Source organism: Diceros bicornis, chromosome 17, assembly GCF_020826845.1.
Source record: "Diceros bicornis minor isolate mBicDic1 chromosome 17, mDicBic1.mat.cur, whole genome shotgun sequence".
Lineage (NCBI taxonomy): Eukaryota > Metazoa > Chordata > Mammalia > Perissodactyla > Rhinocerotidae > Diceros > Diceros bicornis.
This window is the reverse complement of record NC_080756.1, coordinates 35,556,728-35,567,441: the sequence shown is the minus strand read 5'-3', so window position 1 is coordinate 35,567,441 and position 10,714 is coordinate 35,556,728. Positions and strand designations below refer to the sequence as shown.

The window sequence follows — 10,714 nt, the reverse complement described above, 5'->3', positions numbered from 1 at the left end:
TCTAGAAACTCAGAATGTGACTGTATTTGGAGATAGGGTCTTGAAAGAGGTAATTAAGTTAAAATGAGGTTATTAGGATGGGCCTTAATCTCAAAGACCATGCTAAGAAACAGAGAGAAGGCAGCAATCTTGAAGACAAGGAGAGAGGCTTCAGAAGAAGCCAATCTTTCCGACACCTTGATCTCGTACTTCTATCCTCCAGAATTGTGAGAAAAGACATTTCTGTTGCCTAAGCCATCCTATCTGAGGTACTTTGTTATGGCAGCCCTAGCAAAGCCACACAGGGACCTTGGGAAAGTTATTTAACCCTTCTAGGAAGGCTAAGCTACATAATTTGTGGGGTTCAGTGCAAAATGAAAATGTGGGCCCCCTGTTAAAAAATTAAAAATTTCAAGATGGTGACAGCAGAGCATTAAACCAAATGTGGGGCTCCTCCAAGCACAGGCCGTATGTGACTGCACACATCTCTCACCCATGAAGCCAGTTCTGCTTCTAGACTTCGGTTTCCTTATCTGGAAAGTGATGATAATAATTGCACTTACTTTTAGGGTTGTTGAGACGATTAAATGAGATCCCTAGGACTAAGTTCTCAGAGAACATGAACATGTGACCAAGAAAGATGTTCAAAGTTTAACAGTAAATGTCTTGCCCCAGGATCATGACAAAGAATAGTTGGTTTTCTTTTTCTCCCTTTACGGTCAATGAGCCATTAGTGGGAGGGAAGAATGTGTAAGTGTGTGTTGGGGGGGGACAGGGACATTTCAGAGCTGAGAGACTCTGCTGGGGTGAACAATGCAGATTGTTTGGTAATTTGCTTATTTATAGTCTTAGGGTCTCTGCTGCAGGGCATGCAATTTCTTTCTCCTCCTTGCTCTCTCTTGCCTGCTGCTGTATGCTCCACTGAAAGTGGCATTTGGACCTGGGAGCTTCCGTGTTGCTCCCTGACTTTCTGACAAAAGTGTTATTATTTCCACACATATGACTCTTTTATTCTATAAATAAATAAAGCTTTAGAAGGCAACTGAACACAGCCCTGATGTTTAAAATAGGACAAATAAAGCTGATCCTCACAAAATTAAATCCTCATTAGGAGATAAAGAAAATCATGAGATTTCGAGTGGCATTTTGGAAGGGGGTGATTATTTTCTTTGACATATTTATTACTTTCTAAAAGAATGTAGAGGCCAGTGGGTTGAATGGATTAGAATAAAATGCCCAACACTAATAATTTGTCAAACAATAATAGCATATGGAAATAATTTTTAGTGCAAGACATAAAGTTCTAAATCTTTTGCTCTGGTATTTCAGCAGATTTCAGTTTTTTGCAATTCAGTCTCTCCTAAGGCAGGGTTGAATCTAGGCTCCAATTCTTCCTTCTTAACATGACGATAGAATCGCTGATTCACAATATTCATTGGTTGCCCTTTTGAAAGCAAAGCTCAGAACTTTGCAAATAAGTTCTACAAATAAGTTCTTGAACCAGTGGTCACTTTCACAAATGTACCCAATAAAAGCAAAATGGGGTTGATTGAAGGAAGTCTTTTTTTTAAGTGAAACAAGAAGATGGTACTAAGATATGACCTTTGTTCTCATTATAATTAGAATAAATCTAAACTCCTTCAAGACCCTAAGTGATTTGGATGCTGCTGTGAAATGTGGTAGAAAGATAAAACAATATTCGAGCTCCTTTTCTAAAGGCCTCTGTTCATTGCCCCTATAATCATAGCTTTTTTTTTTTTTAATTTTATTTATTTATTTTTCCCCCAAAGCCCCAGTAGCTAGTTGTATGTCATAGCTGCACATCCTTCTAGTTGCTGTATGTGGGACGCGGCCTCAGCATGGCCGGAGAAGCGGTGCGTCGGTGCATGCCCAGCAGCGGAGCGCATGCACCCAACCAGCAAGCCACGGGGCCGGCCCTAATCATAGCCTTTTTATTCTAGTTGTTTAGGAAAGGAATGAGGTAGAACAGGGTCATGTAATTAATATAATTATATTTAACTAACATGTAATGATAATTACATGTTGAAAACTAATACATTACAAAAATCTCACAGTGTGTGGCAAAATATACCAACAAGGCAGACTGAAGCTGGCCCATAGTCATGTCACAAAGAAACATGATTTAGAGACAGACTCAATCTTGGTCACCAGCCATATCTTTAGAACTTTCACCTCATTCAGAATAAAAACACTTCACTTTCTCCCATTTATTTCAGGAAAGGTAAAATGCTTTCACGTTTATTATCTTATCTGAAGTCACAGTAATAGTTAGGCTCTTTCAAGCGGTAAGGCATTAAAGAGTGTTCAGATTACCTCAGGTAATGGAAATTTAATGTGAGACTACCCAAGGAATGAAGGAAATGCAGGAAACCACTGAACCATCAAGTCTCATGAGAACTGGACATGGTTAAGGATTCAACAGTAACTCTACATGTCTAACATTCTTGTAACTCAGCTTTTTTCTCAGCACAGACTCTGGTGCCAAACAGGGTTGAATCAGGCTACTTCCTAGCATGTGACCTGGGGCAAGTTACTTTAAGCTCCCTGTAGCTTAGTTTCCACATCTGTGAAATGGAAACAGACCTCACAGGGTTGAAGTTGATATATTTAAAGCATTTAAAATAGTACCAGGCACACAGAAATTGCTGTTCCCTATTATCACTATCATTTTTATTATTGTTGTTATATTTTTGATGACTTCTATGGCTACTGTTCACTGCCTTCATGGTATCTACTGCCTCATAGTTTTTGTGTGTGTGCATGAGGAAGATCAGCCCTGAGCTAACATCCATGCCAATCCTCCTCTTTTTTTGCTGAGGAAGACTGGCCCTGGGCTAACATCTGTGCCCATTTTCCTCCACTTTATATGGGACGCCGCCACAGCGTGGACTGACAAGTGGTGCGTCCATGCGCACCTGAGATCTGAACCCCGGCCACCAGCAGTGGAGCCCAAGCACTTAACTGCTACACCACAGGACTGGCCCCTGCCTCATAGTCTTGATTACTGCCTTTTCTATGTGTGATTCTCAGCATCTATCCTTTTCTGTTTTATATTTTACTTGGGTTACTTTCTTCTGATCTCATTTTCTATACTTCATGCTCCTACTCACCCATGCTTCCTTTTTGGCTTCATTCTATGTGCCTCTTTGTTTCTTTCTGCTCTACTCCATCGTCTGGTTTTCTTTGTGTCTTACACTCAATGTCTTAAGAGAGGATTTGATGGGACCACTTAGTGACTATGCAGTATGGAGCTCTGTTGAAGAGTTCCTACGCTTGCTTGCCCCAAGCTGTTGGCAAATTTATACTTGCTTGTCTTTGATTGAGGTGGGAATCCATGGTCCGGTCAGTACTGTTCAAGGTGGCAGGGGTCTCAGGATGTTAACTGAGAATACTGTGTGTAGAGAACCATTTTGGACTCTGTCAGAAAGAGGCTGTGGGGTACAGCATCCAGAGTTTCACGGCTCCACTCCAATACACTTTCTCTTTAGCATCATTGCCATCCCATTTGTAGACGGAGAAACGGAAGCTCAAAAATGTCAAGTGATCCTGGGTCTTATAACCCAGAGTACATGCAACGCTTTTTAAAATTTTACCAAAGAAGAGGTGCTATTTCTTACACTTCCTTTATATTAAAGAATGGGTGATGATCTTTTTCAGAAATGGCATCTTACAATCTAAAAGGTATTTCTATGGCTAATACATTACATCTAATTCAGAATTCAAGTAAAACAGGGTCAAATGGAAATCATCTAAGGTGAATTAAGAGGAGAGAGGTTTAAAGCATTTAAAAGACAGACATACTAAAGCGATAGTAGTGACACTTTCTCTTTCTTTCCTTAATACCCTGGCTAGTTAAACAAACCACAGTACTAATTATCTGGCAATTCAGATGTTACACAGTCAGCCTCCTTCAGTGGAAAGGTTTTTCTGGAGATGGAATCTGGAGGAGCAAGGGAAAGCAGCAAAGAACCTCATTGTTATAGGATTTGGAAGATAAGATGCTCTAGCCTGAAGATTTGTTTATCAGTAACTTGTTTCAACTTGCCAGGAAAGTTCCTTTAATGAAAGCATTTATTTAAACCAGTGGTCCCATCCTTATCTTAAATCTGTTTTTAGCTAAACCTCATTCCTCTTAGTCCCCTTAGAAGTTTCTAGGTTGAAGTCTAACATGCCATTTTAAAATGTAAATTCTAGGTAAGTAGAAGAATTCTAGTTAAGGATTAGGAGAGACTGAATAAAGCAACAATAAATTAATGATTGTCCAGGTGAAAAGGTGGTTGCAGCAGAAATTAGTGGATCAATCTGAGGCCTGGGAATCCTATGTGGTACTGGTCCAGAGAATGGGGTGCATCACAATGTCAAACGGGTAAATTTTGATTAGTAGTGAGCCATGATATCTTATTTGAAAAATGAGCCTTACTCAGTATTGTGGCAGGTGAAAATCAAGGTAGAAGTCACTGGTTATGAGTAATGCTCTGCTGTTGATTGAACATGTTCCCAGGACCTCTAAAGAGGTCTGTGCACAATGCATGTTGGTAGGGAGGAATGGCAGCGACTTATCACCCCTGGAAAGGCCCAAAAGCCTGGGGAAGGCCGCAGCCTGCTTAGGAAGAATGCCATGCAGATCATTTGCAAAGGAATGGAATAGGATTTGCTGCTATGTATTGGAAGGGCTGACTCTTCATCTATCTTGTTGGCCTCTCAGAGTACAGGAATCAGACATACTCTTTAGGAAATTCAATTAATTCTGTTTGTAAATGGGGTTAATTGTTTAAGGGAATTTAATTTGTTTAATGTAGCCATTAATTAAACATTAATCAAAGACCATGGAAAGCAATAGTCTCTATTTTTAATTAAAAATGTTTTTCAGTTTATAAATAGAATAATAAAATGGGTAAATTGAATGTAACTAGATTTTTTAATTTATCTGGCAGGTAACCAGAGAATAACCCACACAATCTGGGTTGCAAGGCAAGAGTGATTAAAATAAGACTCTGCTTGGAGCAAGATATTGGGCCTATTTCTAACCCGTGTCCATTGGCAGGAAGGGGATGGGGAGGAGGGTTGGATTCATAAATGATGTCAGTGGTGATAGCTGAGTAGTGGCTTAGTATCCAGCGAAAGGATATTAAAATGATGTCTGGGTTATCACCAATGCCATGCTTAGAATCAGACAGAATAAGCAGCAATTTCCTTTAGAAGGAACTCTGAAGCTAAGTTTGGTTCATTTGAATTTGGGTTCATGATTTATACCATGTGTTCAACACACTCTGTGTTTTGCAACATGTCTGCGATAAGAAAAATCTGAGGCATCCAGATTCTTTAAAATCACTCTGGTCGAGTTGTTCCTGAACTTCTAAAGGCCTAGCCCACAGCAGGTTAGAAGTTTTAAGCAAAAGAAAGCATTCATTCATTCACTCAGTGAATTTTTACTGAATGTCTAGGACAAAGCATTGTTCTAGATTCCATAAAGGATGTAAAGATGAAACAAATTAGCATCCTGCTTTCAAGGACTGTAAGGAACTTACTGTCAGTAAGGGACATAAGCCATATATAAAAATAATAGTACAGTTGTTTTATGTCATAAGAAAAAGGAAAATATGTTTATTGATGACTTATTATGTGTCAGGCAACATGCTCTGTCATCTTGCATATGACATCTCATCTGATCCTTGCAACAACACTGTGAGGTGAATTTTAGTAATGGGCAAAAATCATCCTTAACCACGGAAACACTCTTAGAGAATATGGGTGCAAAGTCATTCAGTTTGTGCACTGAGGAGTATGAAGCAGAGTGGACAGTACGTTCAGAAAGGTAAGTTGGCGGCTGGATGTAAAGGCCTTTGGATGCCAGTCAAGAGAGTTTGGGTTTTGTTCCTTGGTGAAGGGGAGATGTTCAAGTGTTTCAAAAGGAGTCAAGAGTGATCAGGACTGGGCTGTAGAGAGCTGTAGCTGGAAGCCTATAAAGACCAGACAGGCAAATGACACACTTTGATGAGTCAGGTGGGCCTCTCCCGGCATCTGCATCTAAACAGAGTAAGTAGGGGATGCGTCCTTGTGCCTGCACAGGCTTGAGGATGGGGTAACAAAAAGAGTCAACCTGCTTCCTGTTATTTAGAGGGTAGAACTGAAAAAGGATAGACCGTGGACAATCAAAGCTTTAGATATATAAAGAACAAATGGCTTGGAGTCAAAGAGACCTTGGTTTCAATCCCAGTTCTGGGTGTTCTGGAGCAGTTTACTTATGTAACCTTGCTGAGCCTTTGATTCCTATGTTAAAATGGGGCTAATAAAGCTCACCTTAGAGGATGGTTGTGAGAATTAAGTGAGACACAAGACAGAGGTCTTGGGGCAAGAGTCAGAAAAGCAGGACCCGGCTCCCTAGGAGAAAGATCTTTAGTGGTGGGCTGCTCTCCTAGCTCGTGTGCTCCTTGTTGCCAGATAAATTCAAACAGGGGCTGGAAGGCTCCTTGTCAGGAGGGCCGTAGGAGGGGTTCTTGCATCCAACAGGTGCTTGTGTCACATGACCTTTAGGGTCCATTTCAAGTTCTACTTTTGTTGTTCTCTGCAGGTTTTCTCCTGCTTTCACAGGTTCTCCTCCTCTCCCCCACCCCGCAGTGATAGTATCTGGCAAAATTCATAGGCAGAAAATAGCTATCTAGACCTACAGAGCTAATAAGTGTTGAAACCACAGGAGGTGTAAACTTTTCCATTAAGCCAGCTAGAATCCAGGGTAGTGGGTAAACTCTGGGTATCTGCTCAGCAGGTATCCTATTTCGCTTCTGCTGCATTGTCCTGATCCTTTGGGGCTTCCCCAAGATACCAAGGCCAGTGGTTTCAATATATTTATCTGAGTGTTAGACTCTCTTTTTAAAATGAAGCATTATAGTGGAGCCTAAATGTAGAACAGAGAGGAGCTGTAACACTAAGGTGGAGGGAAAGCTGGGGTGGAGAGGAGACTGAAGTCTCCCTCACTGGTTCCTTCCTCACCCACTCTGGAACCCCTGGTTTGAACCCTACTGACCCAGCCCTGGACTGTTTTCAGCTTTCCTTTTGAGTCTTTTGTTTTCTGGACTCTGATGGCAGCTGTTATCACTCCAGCTGCAGAGGGGATGGGAGGCAACTTCCTGTTATTCTATCCTGCCATCTCTGTGGCGGTGGGACATTCCCTCCCCCATCTGCTGCTGGTTGTAGGCTGTGAGCCTGGATGCAGCCACCCTGTGACTGGGGCTGGAAGAATGATGGTAGCCACCCAGCCACGGCTGAAGGCACTTAGGGAGCAAGGCAGGCAACAGGTACAACAGACAAGTGTGTCCCTGACTGAGGGAGAGGGAATGATGAGTGGCTAAGAGGCAGGTTAAGTGGCTGGTGCAGAAAATATCTGAGGAGGTTAAGGGTTGTTGCATGAATGGTGGGAGAGTGGGAAAAGGGAAGGACTGTGGCCAAAGCATAAAAAGAGAGGGAGAGAGAAAAAAAGAGATAATTATGGTTTCTGGCTATAAGATTATTTGCAGGTAGGGTACCTTTAAGGAATGGAGGGGGTTAGAGGTGACATGATGATAAATTTTCTGTAGTCCTGTATTTTTATTGAGTTTTTTCCTTGAATTGGGTATAAAGGATACAAAGAGGTATTAAGTATGGAGCTTGCTCTTCAGGGTTTGGGAAGATAGGAAATGTATACAACTGGACATATACAATCATATGTTTACACATCTATACAGTCTCAATTAACCTTTGATGTGAGTATTATCAGCCCCTTTTTACAGAAGAGGTAATTGAGGTTTCTGATGGTTGTTTTAGTGACTTGGCCAAAGTTACACAGCAAGTAAGTGGCAGAACCCAGCTATGGACCTCAAGCCCTTTTTCTGTCCACTGTAGCACACAGTGAGGACAAGAACTTTAATTAGGCTTTGAGAGAAAGGTGTGACAGCACATAGAAGAATGGGGATTCCACGTAGGCCAGAAGGTGAGAATCAAGTGGGGATCTGTGAGTAGACCAGTTTGACTGCAGCAGAGGATTTCCCAGGAGTGAAATAGAAGATAAGGTGGGAAAGGTAAATAGAGGCCAGATTAGGAGAGTTTTAAATGGCTAAGAATTATAGGGAAAAGGGGGCCCAATGTGGAGGGGAAGATATTGATGGCAAAACCAAATAGTTTTTAAAAACTCACTTGGTAGTGGTGCATAGAAGGACCAAGAGCTGGGGAAAAATGGCATCAGAAATATGTTAGGAGCTTGGAATTGTGTAGGTCTGAAAAACAGCACCATGGTACTAATATAGAGTGGGTCTGTGGATTTTTTTTGCATGACAGTGTTTGAATGGGTGTAGATTGTGAGCAATCACCACTTTAGAGTAAAGAGAAAAAAATGGCTTTGGAGTCACATGGGCCTCAGTTTCAACCCCAGTTCTGGGTGTTCTGAAGCAATTTACTGCCATAATCTTGCTGAGCCTTTGATTCCTTATGTTAAATGGGGCTAATGATACTCGCTCTACAGGATGGTTGTGAGGATTAAATGAGACACGATGTTGGACTCCATGCATCCTTTTACAGTTTTTAGCAGAATGGTGAAATGCATGACATGTTGTCATGTATCAAAAAACAGACAATAAAGGGGACGGCCGGTGGTGTAGTGGTTGGGTTCGCCCGCTCTGCTTTGGCGGCGTGTGGTTCACGGGTTCAGACGCCAGCATGGACCTAGGCACAACTAATCAAGCCATGCTATGGCAGTGTCCCGTATGCCACATAGCGGAAGATGGGCAGTTGAAGATGGGCACAGATGTTAGCTCAGAGCCAATCTTCCTCAGCAAAAAGAGGAAGATTGGTAAAGGATGTTAGCTCACGGCCAATCTTCCTCACCAAAAACAAAAAAAACAAAAAAACCCAGACGATAAAAACCAACAGAAAGTCAATAATTAATTCATTGTCCTTCCAGAAGATGATGGATAATGCGTTACTTATATCTCATGTCAATAGAGCCACTTTTCACCTTTCAGTTCTGCATTGAATCGGATATTGGGCATATTGAAAGGACCATCTCCTGAGAAGCATTCTGTTCTGCTAGCCAAGGGGACTATACAGCATGATATCCGTCAAGCTTAAATGTTAGTTAATTCTTAATTGATAGCTCAGCCTCTGCAACCGCTTCTATTCAACAGTAATTATTCTCATGTGCCTCGTTGAACCCAATTGTGAGATCCTCCCCCCCCCCCGCCGCCGCCCCTTCAGTTGTGCGTGAAAACAGCAGCCTTAAGGTCCTGAGTAAGGTAAATAGTAATTTTTCTTACTTTGGAGGTTCAATTTTATTTGCCTGAAAGCTCGGGTGGAGTGATTTTCATCGCTAAACGCAAAAGCAGCCACATGGTTGATAACGCCACCAGTTAACAATTCATTGCTGAGTCGCCGTTTCTGAGATTCCTTTCCAAATCTTCCCAAGTGCTTTTGAAGTTGTAAATTCCTCGTCTAAGGGAACACTCAGCAGTCTCCAGATAAAAGGGTAGAAGAGCGAGCTGGCGTTTTCCTTTATTTGCATGACTTCAAGCTAGCCATTTTCCGCTCCACGCGCCGGCAGACCGTACTTGTCCGTGACACAGAGGCAACTGTTTTTCCTTAAAAAGGGGGCACGGGTGGGTTAGTTTCGTTTCTGATCTGGGATATAGTAAATACGCCAAGAAAAGTTAACAGGACCCGCAAGGTTCTTCCCCCATCCCATTATCTCCTTTTCCTTAGAGATAGCAGGAAAGGCAGCATTTTTTTTTCCATCAGCACCCACTTCCAGCCCTAGTCTGGCTCAGCGAGGAATGTATAAAATGAGTTGACTCCTCTGAGTGACTGTCCCCGGGCCCAATCAGCGGGAGCCCGGGCGCGGCCGACCCCACCCCCTTGCGGACTCTCTTTGGCTAATTCCTGCAGGGAGGGAGGAGAGAAGGCGGCAGTGGGAGGGGGAGGTACCTGGAACTGGGAGTGATGTCAGCTCCCAGCTCGGAGCCTGCCCGGATTCCTGACATGGTGTAGGGCCGAGAGGGTGGGGAAGGCGGGGGCCGGACGGCAAAGGATTGGGGTTTGCGAGCCTGCTGCGGGGCTCCAGTGTTGGGGCTTTGAACTCCGACGGAAGGTGAACCAGAACTTCTGGAACTAGTGCCAGCGGCTCTCCACCCCCCAGGTAAGGGCGTTCGGCTCCACTCGGAGACCGGAGGGAAGTGGCACCGTTGTGTGGTTGCAGCTGGGTGTTGCAGCTGCTCCTCCTCTTCCCCGGGTCGATTTCCTTTTCCAACTCACTCCTGTTTCCCAGTGGGAAAGGGCACTTTTGGTGGTGCACGGGGTAGGGCTTACTCCTGGGGTCCCGACTAGTTTATATGTGAAAAATACCTCCAGGATTGGACATGTAAGGTCTTGTCTGTGTCCTTAGACCCCCGCACCCTAGTCTCTCTCCCAGTAATACTTGAGAACCCCAATCAGAGAAGTGTGTGTCTGTGTCTGTGTGCGGGTGTGTGTGTGTGTGGTTATTTAAAAATGTCACAAAAAGTTATGAAATGTCGACTCAAAAATTATGCTCTTTGAGACAACAAAAGTTTTGTGTTTTTTAGTTCCCCTGTGACCTATTACATACTGATTTAAATGAAAGAGTATTATGGTTATTCTTATACAGTCTTATATATCAACATCATAAATCCTTTTATATAGTCCAGTCAGGATGTGAGAAACTCACTTGGGGTGT

The 10,714-nt window shown here is 42.8% G+C and overlaps 1 protein-coding gene across 6 annotated transcripts in view; it reads left to right on the top strand.

Annotated features, from left to right (window-relative positions):
- The first annotated feature begins 9,944 nt into the window (after nt 1–9,944).
- PPFIBP1 (PPFIA binding protein 1) overlaps nt 9,945–10,714 on the top strand; it is a 166,987-nt gene continuing 166,217 nt past the window's right edge. For 5 of the 6 annotated variants that reach the window (XM_058558597.1, XM_058558596.1, XM_058558593.1 and 2 more), the window contains exon 1: nt 9,946–10,159. The gene's annotated coding sequence lies outside the window, so the exon portion shown is untranslated. Of the gene's footprint in view, nt 10,160–10,714 lie in introns of all 6 variants that reach the window. The other variant, XM_058558598.1, reaches the window with a different exon arrangement.